The following is a 9,891-nucleotide window of genomic DNA, read 5'->3' as shown; positions in this document are numbered from 1 at the left end:
AGTAACTTTGGCAAGTTACCAATGTAAGTCCATCATAGCCTGTGTGACGGGAGACACTTTGGGTGGGGGGCCCATGGAACACAGCTCACTTTGGAGAGGTGGGGAGACCCCTGTCTCAGCTCCCCATATCCCTCTTATGTGTAAGTCACCCTGTGCTTGTTAGGGGTACAGGGTGATCTGTCCTAATATTGGGGTGGGGGGTTGTTCATTGTTTGTCATAGCCTGTGTGACGGGAGACACTTTGGGTGGGGGGCCCATGGAACACAGCTCACTTTGGAGAGTAACTTTGGCAAGTTACCAATGTAAGTCCATCATAGCCTGTGTGACGGGAGACACTTTGGGTGGGGGGCCCATGGAACACAGCTCACTTTGGAGAGTAACTTTGGCAAGTTACCAATGTAAGTCCATCATAGCCTGTGTGACGGGAGACACTTTGGGTGGGGGGCCCATGGAACACAGCTCACTTTGGAGAGTAACTTTGGCAAGTTACCAATGTAAGTCCATCATAGCCTGTGTGACGGGAGACACTTTGGGTGGGGGGCCCATGGAACACAGCTCACTTTGGAGAGTAACTTTGGCAAGTTACCAATGTAAGTCCATCATAGCCTGTGTGACGGGAGACACTATGGGTGGGGGGCCCATGGAACACAGCTCACTTTGGAGAGTAACTTTGGCAAGTTATCAATGTAAGTCCATCATAGCCCGTGTGATGGGAGACACTTTGGGTGGGGGGCCCATGGAACACAGCTCACTTTCTAGAGTATCTTTGGCAAGTTACCAGTGTAAGTCCATCATAGCCTGTGTGAAGGGAGACACTTTGGGTGGGGGGCCCATGGAACACAGCTCACTTTGGAGAGTAACTTTGCCAAGTTACCAATGTAAGTCCATCATAGCCTGTGTGACGGGAGACACTTTGGGTGGGGGGCCCATGGAACACAGCTCACTTTGGAGAGTAACTTTGGCAAGTTACCAATGTAAGTCCATCATAGCCTGTGTGACGGGAGACACTTTGGGTGGGGGGCCCATGGAACACAGCTCACTTTGGAGAGTAACTTTGGCAAGTTACCAATGTAAGTCCATCATAGCCTGTGTGACGGGAGACACTTTGGGTGGGGGGCCCATGGAACACAGCTCACTTTGGAGAGTAACTTTGGCAAGTTATCAATGTAAGTCCATCATAGCCTGATTTATAGCAAAAAATATTGCAATAATGTAAGGCAGAAAAACAGAAAACAGACGTGGCCGCCGAGCGAAGGCACCATTTTAATCAAAAACAAACATTCTTTTTCTTTTGCTCAAGAACTGAATGTCAGGAAAAGAATACTATTCCCAGTAAAACAAACAAAGTAGCGGAGATTGATTCCTCGGCTAGCTAGCCTGAAGAACGCAGGAGCCAAAATCCATTATGCCGAAGCCTTTATCTGAGGGAATAAAGAAGACGAAGAAAGACAAAAAAAAAAAACCTCGGGAAGAGGCTCTTGGACGGCGCAGCCCCCCTAATAAGGACGTTTCGTTTCTTTCCACGACTCCGCAATACTCCTCTAATAAGCATATCGATCGGGACGTTTTCAAAGCTACTCATGGGCTTAATGGGCTCGGGTTCCAGTTTATATGGATTTTTTTTTTTTTTTCAGATCTTTGAGGCTCTTCACAACCTGACAATTACCATGGTGAGGCGAGGGAACTTTTATTGGTTTTAGATGTTCTGGTTAAGTGAAAAATATGAAGAATAAGTCGGAGCTCGGTGTTTTCGCAGCTTGGAATAATGACACATTATCTGGTCTTTTCTTGGCGATTTATAAAAGGGTTAATATGGGATGGCCGATGGATACGTTTTTTTCACTCATTAATGCTATTTCCAGCACTCCATTTACACAATTGCTGGGGGGGCGGGGGAGGGGGGACGAACATCCCTTTACCATTGGAAGGCAATTATTTTAATGGAATCTGAAGGAATGTGCACATGGCCATGGGCAGCCGGGACCGAAATACAGCGAGCGGGACTGTGAAGGAATACAAAAGAAGCAAAGCTGTTTAACCCCTCCCAGCCCTTTAAGTGTTCCAGAAGCCGGGAGGTGGAGCTGGGTTTTAGGGTCATGTGACGGATAAAATTCAAAACATTAACAATTTATAACTCCGCCCCCAATAACATCACCGGTCTTGTCTCTAAATATCACCCAAACCGTGCTCTCCGCTCCTCGCAAGACCTCCCACTCTCTAGTTCCCTTGTTCCCTCCTCCCATGCTCGTCTCCGGGACTTCTCCAGAGCTTCCCCCATCCTCTGAAACTCTCTACCCCAATTTATCAGACTATCGCCTACTCTGCTCACTTTTAGGCGATCTCTGAAAACCTCTCTTTCGGGAAAGCCTATCCTGCCCTCAGCTTATAATGGAATCTTCTACTCTTCCAACCAGTCCATCCCCCACAGTTAATACATTTTGTACCACTAGCCCCTCCCTCCTAGATTGTAAGATCCAAGGAGCAGGGCCGTTAGGGGCGGACTAACCATTTGGAAACTCAGCCACTGCCCGAGGGCCCGGGGTCAGTAGGGGGCCCCATGAGATGCCCCTGGTACCTTTTTCATAGGCTTTTTTGAGTTTGGGCAAGGACACAGGGGCCCCATGATCCCCTATTGCCCCGGGGGCCCCATGAGTTGTCAGTCCGCCCCTGCTCCTACCCCTCTTGTATTGAACTGTATTGTTGCTGTATTGTCTCCCATTATATTGTAAAGCGCTGAGCAAACTGTTGGCGCCATAAATCCTGTATAATAATAATAATAATGTGACCGCCGTGATTCGCTGACACGGCAGTCACATGATCTGGAAAGGTCCCGATCGAAAGAAGACATCGGGTGCTTGCTTCAGCAGCACATATACTAAAATTGGAGCGATACAGAGAAGATTAGCATGGCCCCTGCGCAAGGATGACACGCAAATTCGTGAAGCGTTCCATATTTAAAAAAAAAAAAAGAAGAGATCGGGACCTTTCTGTGAGTACCGGACATGTGTGCTGGGAGCGCTCTCAGTACATATGTTTTTTTTAATAGAACGCAAATGTGCAGCAGCTCGGCATCTAGGCCCAGACTCCAGGAGGCCGCACATTTGCGTTCAGCCGGCGCCAGGAGGTCAAAAGGGGCTCTTCATGCTGTACGCATTTAGCATTTGAGCAACTACATGGATAGAAGTGTACGGCAGCCTATTGGTTGCTAGGGTGCTGGCAGTCATTGACTCCTAGAATGTCTTCTGTTGCTAGGATGCAAGCGACCCTTGCTGCCAACTGGAGTCCTCCGTTCTAGGTTGCAACCCATATGGGAGAAAAATATATTTGAAATATATTTTAAAAATATTCTTCCCAAATATATATATACTCAAGGTTGAACTCACATTCCTTTACTGTTGGAAGGCAATTATTTTAATAGAATCTGAAGGAATGTGCACATGGCCATAGGCAGCCAGGACCGAAATACAGCGACCGGGACTGTGAAGGAATACAAAAGAAGCAAAAGCTGCTTAACCCCCTGGTGCCGGCGCCTCCCAGCCCTTTAAGGGTTCCAGAAACCGGGAGGTGGGGCGGGGTTTTAGGGTCATGTGACCGCCGTGATTAGCTGTCACGGTGGTCACATGATCGGGAAAGGTCCCGATCAAAAGAAGAGACCGGGAACCTTTCCGTGAGTACCGGACGTGTGTGCTGGGAGCGCTCTCAGCACATATGTTTTTTTTTAATAGAACGCAAATGTGCAGCAGCTCGGTGTCTAGGCCCAGACGCCAGGAGGCCTCACATTTGCGTTCGGCCGGCACCAGGAGGTTAAAAGGGGCTCTTTGTGCTGTACGCATTTAGCATTTGAGCAACTACATGGATACAAGTGTACGGCAGCCTATTGGTTGCTAGGGTGCTGGCGGTCATTGACTCCTAGAATGTCTTCTGTTGCTAGGATGCAAGCGACTCTTGCTGCCAACTGGAGTCCTCCTTTCTAGGTTGGAAGAAAAATATATTTGAAATATATTTTAAAAATATTCTTCCCAAATATATATATATATACAGTATATGCTCAAGGTTGAACTCCAGGTATACATTTTATTACATAGTTAAATTGGTCCATTTTGCCGTACCTATAGGCCTGGAGGTGAAGAATCCCAGTAATAGCCACCAGTACTGCAGTGATTCCAGATCTTGTGCTGATGCTGCATAGTAAACACACTCAGCATGGACACGTTTCATAGAACCCCTTGCTGATGTTTGCAAACAAAGCTGGAAGATGTCGAGGAACCATTACCGCTGCAAAATGACAGATCCCCAGCCGACTGGTGCTTGCAGACAAATCACTAGAGGACCTTGGGTGACATCATTGACCAAATATGTTTCTCACCAAATCCATCTCTGATGCTTGAAATCAAATCTAGAAGATGAGGAGGTAGCACTACCACTACAAAATGACAGATCCCCAGCTGGCTGGTGTATGTAAACAGATCAGAAGAGGATCCTAGGTGGCATCGTTAACCAAATATGGGTGTGACTAAAGCTGCTTGTAAACAAAGCTATAAGATTAGAAGGTAGTAGTACCACTACAAAATGACAGATCCCTAGCCGGCTGGTGTTTGTAAACAAATCAGTAGAGGGATGTATTGATTACCAGTACTTATACAGCGCTGTCAATTTACGCAGCGCTTTGCATATATATTGTACATTCACATCAGTCCCTAACCCTCAAGGGGCGTCCAATCTAAGGTCCCTAACTCACATTCATACATACACATACTAGGGCCAATTTAGACAGGATCCAATTAACGTCCCAGCATGTCTTTGGAGTATGGGAGGAAACCCACGCAGGCACAAGGAGACCATGCAAACTCCAGGCAGGTGGTGCCATGGTTGTGATTCAAACCAACGACCCTAGTACTTGCCAGGCAGAAATGCTAACCATTTAGCCACTGTGCTTGGGTGACATCATTGACCAAATATGGTTATGACCAAAGCCCAAAGCTGATGCTTGCAAACAAAGCTGGAAGATGGCATGATAGCAATACCGCTACACAATGACATATCCCTAGCCATGAGGAGGTAGCTAGAAGATGGGGGGTAGCACTACTACTACAAAATAACAGATCCCCAGCTGGCTGGTGATTGTAAACAAATCAGTAGATGATCTTGGGTGACATCATTGTCCAAATATGGTTATGACCAAAGCCCCCGCTGCTGCTTGTAAACAAAGCCAGAAGATGACCAGTTATCACTGCCACTGCAAAATGACAGATCCCCAGCCAGTTGGTGTTTGTAAACAAATCAGTAGAAGATCTTGTGTGACAACATTGACCAAAGCCCCTGCTGATGTTTGTAAACAAAGCTGGAAGATGGGGAGGTGGCACTACCACTACAAAACAACAGATCGCCAGCTGGCTGGTGATTGTAAACAAATCAGTAGATGATCTGGGGTGACATCATTGACCAAATATGGTTATGACCAAAGCCCCTGCTGATGCGTGTCAACAAACCTAGAAGATGGAGAGGTAGCACTACCATACATATCCCTAGCCATGAGGAGGTAGCACTACCACTACAAAATGACAGATCCCTATGTGGCTGGTGATTGTAAACAAATCAGTAGATGATCTTGGGTGACATCATTGACCAAAGCCCCTGCTGATTCTTGTAAACAAAGCTGGAAGATGGCATGGTAGCACTACCACTACAAAATGACAGATCCCTATCTGGCGGGTGTTTGTAAACAAATCAGTAGAGGATCGTGGGTGACATCATTGACCAAATATTGTTATGACCAAAGCCCCCGCTGATGCTTGTAAACAAAGCTGGAAGATGGTATGGTTGCACTACCATTACAAAACGACAGACCCCAGCTGGCTAGTGATTGTAAACAAATTAGTAGATGATCTTGGGTGACATCATTGACCAAAGCCCCCACTGATGCTTGTAAACAAAGCTGGAAGATGGGGAGGTAGCGCTACCACTACAAAATGACAGATCCCCAGCTGGTTGGTGATTGTAAACAAATCAGTAAACGATCTTGGGTGACATCATTGACCAAAGACCCCGCTGATGCTTGTAAACAAAGCTGGAAGATGGTATGGTTGCACTACCACTACAAAACGACAGACCCCAGCTGGCTGGTGATTGTAAACAAATCAATGGATGATCTTGGGTGACATCATAGACCAAAGCCCCCGCTGATACTTGTAAACAAAGCTGGAAGATGGGGAGGTAGCACTACCATACACAATGACATATCCCTAGCTGATGCTTGTAAACAAACCTGGAAGATGGGGAGGTAGCACTACCACTATAAAATGACAGATCCCTATCCAGAGGGTGTTTGTAAACAAATGGGTAGAGGATCTTGGGTGACATCATTGACCAAATATGGTAATAATAAAGCCCACCGGAGATGTCTGTACACAAAGCAGGAAGGTGCGGCAGTAGCAGTGCCATTTCAAAATGACAGACTTCCATCCGACTGGTGTTTGTGTACAAATCTGGATGGTGTTGACCAAACTTTGCCCGGTTGGCTTCTCATCACTGGTTTGCAAGGGTTTACAAGGGACCGAAGACTTGACACGGCCTGAAGTTCTGACTGGTTCTCCTTTAAGCAAACTCACTTAAACAAATGTCAGGGGAAAAGAATCAGCAAGAAATTCCGGAAGCCGAAGTATTTACCCTTTAGAAGGGAAACGTCGTTGTTGGCCAACAAATTATCTTATGACTACAGAGAATGAAAGATTACATTTCTAAAGAGACAGCTCGGTACAGCCTTGTGTTTCTACGGCACCGCAGAGAATAACCTGACATTTTATATTTGATTCGAAGGTAAAGACTCTTTTGTTATTTGGTTTTTTTTTTAATTTGCTTTTTTTTTTAAGACTCAGTCAGGAAAAAAAAAAAAGAATTTATTGTTTGCCCAGTCCGATTCCAGGAACACAACGCCAGCTCACGAATCTGAGCGATTTCACCGGCATTTGATTGAAAGACGGCGTTTAAATACATAATCCCAGGGCGGTAACCAATCTTGTGCTGTGGGCGGAACGTTACTCCTCAGCTTTGTTTAGAAATGAGATCTCCACAAACTCCATAGGGAGCCTGACTGCATCTCCGTGTGGAAGTGGCATATGGTAAATGGTGCTTATGATGTGCATCCTAAAATTCTATCAGGCATTTCATCCCTTGCCAGCGAGTATTAAACACGGCGAAGAAAACCATGGCTTTAGGCTGAGCTAAGACTCAAGAGAACCAGTCATGGAATGTAAAGGCATTTGCACATGTAGTGCAATGCAAACATTTTTAAAAAGTGTGAAAAAAAAATGAATGCAGTCACCACCTTCCCCTGATCTGCTGGGGTGGCTAATATTACCTATGTTAGCCAAATCCAGGCTGCACATACGTAGCCAACATGCTACTCATAGACAGCCAACAGGCCACACATAGACAGCCAACAGGCTGCACATACATAGCCAACATGCCGCTCATAGACAGCCAACAGGCCACACATAGACAGCCAACAGGCTGCACATACATAGCCAACATGCCGCTCATAGACAACCAACAGGCCGCACATACATAGCCAACATGCCACTCATAGACAGCCAACAGGCCACACATAGACAGCCAGCAGGCCATGCGTAGACAGCCAGTAGGCCACATAGAGATAGCCACAGGCCATGCATAGACAACTGACAGGCCACAAATAGGCAGCCAACAGGCCACACATAGACAGTTGGCAGGTCACACATAGACAGCCAGCATGCCACACATAGACAGCTGGCAGGTCACAAATAGACAGCCAGCAGGCCGCACATACATAGCCAACATGCCACTCATAGACAGCCAACAGGCCACACATAGACAACCAACAGGCTGCACATACATAGCCAACATGCCGCTCATAGACAGCCAACAGGCCACACATAGACAGCCAGCAGGCCACATAGAGATAGCCACAGGCCATGCATAGACAACTGACAGGCCACGAATAGGCAGCCAACAGGCCTCACATAGATAGCCGGCAGGTCACACATAGACAGTTGGCATGCCACACATATACAGCCAGCATGCCACACATAGATAGTCGGCAGGTCACAAATAGACAGCCGGCATGCCACACATAGACAGCCGGCAGGTCACACATAGACAGTTGGTAGGCCACACGCATACAGCCAACAGGTCACACACAGACAGCTGGAAGGTCACACATAGACAGTCGGCAGGCCACACGTAGACAGCCAGAAGGTCACACATAGACAGCCAGAAGGTCACATATAGACAGCCAACAGGCCATATGTAGACAGCCAGAAGGTCACACGTTGAAAGCCGGCAGGCCACACATAGACAGCTGGCAGGCCACACGTAGACAGCTGGCAGGCCACACGTAGACAGCTGGCAGGCCACACGTAGACAGCTGGCAGGCCACACAAAGAGTCGGCAGGCCACACAAAGAGTCGGCAGGCCACACATAGACAGCCACCAGGCCGCACATAGACAGCTGACAGGCGGTACATAGACAGCCGGCAGAGTCTCACATAGACAGCCAGCAGAGTCTCACATAGACAGCCAGCAGAGTCTCACATAGACAGCCGGCAGGGTCTCACATAGACAGCTGACAGGCGGTACATAGACAGCCCGCAGGGTCTCACATAGACAGCCGCCATCGCCACATAAAGACAGCTGCCAGACCGCGCACAGACAGTCACCAGACCACATATTGGGCACCGGAGCCTTACACCATTTCCTTTTTTTGATTTCAAGTATGAAAGGAGCCTGAAAATCCTGTCTGTTTTCCATGTGTGCTGTTATATTATTTTAGAAAAAAAAAATCAGCCAGACCATAAAAAAAAGAAATAACACAATTAATGGAAGTGGCTATGCGCAAAGAGTGAAAATGATTGAAATAAAGCAAAAATGCCCCGAAGGCGCCTAATTGGCTGAGTAAGTCCGGCTCACATGAACCTGGAGATAAGGTGTCACACAGGTTTTAAATAAAGGTTTCCTGCGTAAGGTAAATGAGTAGAACCCAGCCGGCTGACATTTTTTATCATCGGAAAGATATAATTATGCGTATTTTTCAGAATCATCGTCATAGTAACCTGCATCTTCCCATGTTTGCTTGTCTTTAGGATGCAAAAAATAAATCTTGCTCCGGCGGGCCATTTGTATAGCAAAGTTGACCTGTTGAAAATAGAAGGATAACCCCAGAATTAGGTTATTTATTTCTGTCCTAGGGAAATAAGATGATTTATACATCATTGGCTGATGGAAGTAAGGAGATGTATTCTTCGCTGGACGTTGATGCAAAACATGGTGTGAAATGTGAGCAAGTCAAAGCATTTTATTGGTGTTTTTTATGTAAATGAGTGTAAAAGGTATACATGTACGCAGGTGCCTAAAATGTCAGTTGTGACCTTTTCTAACGGGTCCACGTCCAGCAACTTAGGGGGATAAAGTTTTGTGATGTGTCTGCCTCTTTGGCCTTTGCTGCTTCCCATAGTGGAGATATATATATAGTGGTAGGGGGTTGGGCGGGGTGGTTGGTTGGTTGGCCATGGGCTTTGAAAAGGTCATGCACATGGGGATGTAGAGTCGCACCTTGAGTGGGGTTTCCCCCATGCTGAGACCTGGATGCGACATTGTACAGTTGGAGCCATGTCAGCACTGGTTGGAAACCACCACAAGCTAAAGGTATGAGCACCACAGCCTAGCCAAAGTCCAGCATGCAGTGTACAGAGCACCTTGAGTGGGGCTTCCCCCATGCTGGGACCTGGATGCGACACTGTACAGTTGGAGCCATGTCAGCACTGGTTGGAAACCACCACAAGCTAAAGGTATGAGCACAACAGCCTAGCCAAAGTCCAGCATGCAGTGTACAGAGCACCTTGAGTGGGGCTTCCCCCA

The 9,891-nt window shown here is 47.0% G+C and overlaps 1 non-coding gene across 1 annotated transcript; it reads left to right on the top strand.

The window, feature by feature from the left end:
* The first annotated feature begins 2,851 nt into the window (after positions 1–2,851).
* LOC149437647 (U6 spliceosomal RNA) lies at positions 2,852–2,958 on the top strand. The gene has a single exon (XR_016308031.1). It is a non-coding gene; the product is annotated as a U6 spliceosomal RNA (small nuclear RNA).
* Positions 2,959–9,891: the final 6,933 nt, after the last annotated feature.

Source organism: Staurois parvus, unplaced genomic scaffold, assembly GCF_062004578.1.
Source record: "Staurois parvus isolate SC_StPar_1 unplaced genomic scaffold, SC_StPar_1.0 ptg001278l, whole genome shotgun sequence".
In the NCBI taxonomy this organism is placed as follows: Eukaryota; Metazoa; Chordata; class Amphibia; order Anura; family Ranidae; genus Staurois; species Staurois parvus.
The sequence above is the reverse complement of the archived record's forward strand: the minus strand, read 5'-3'. Positions and strand labels throughout refer to the sequence as shown.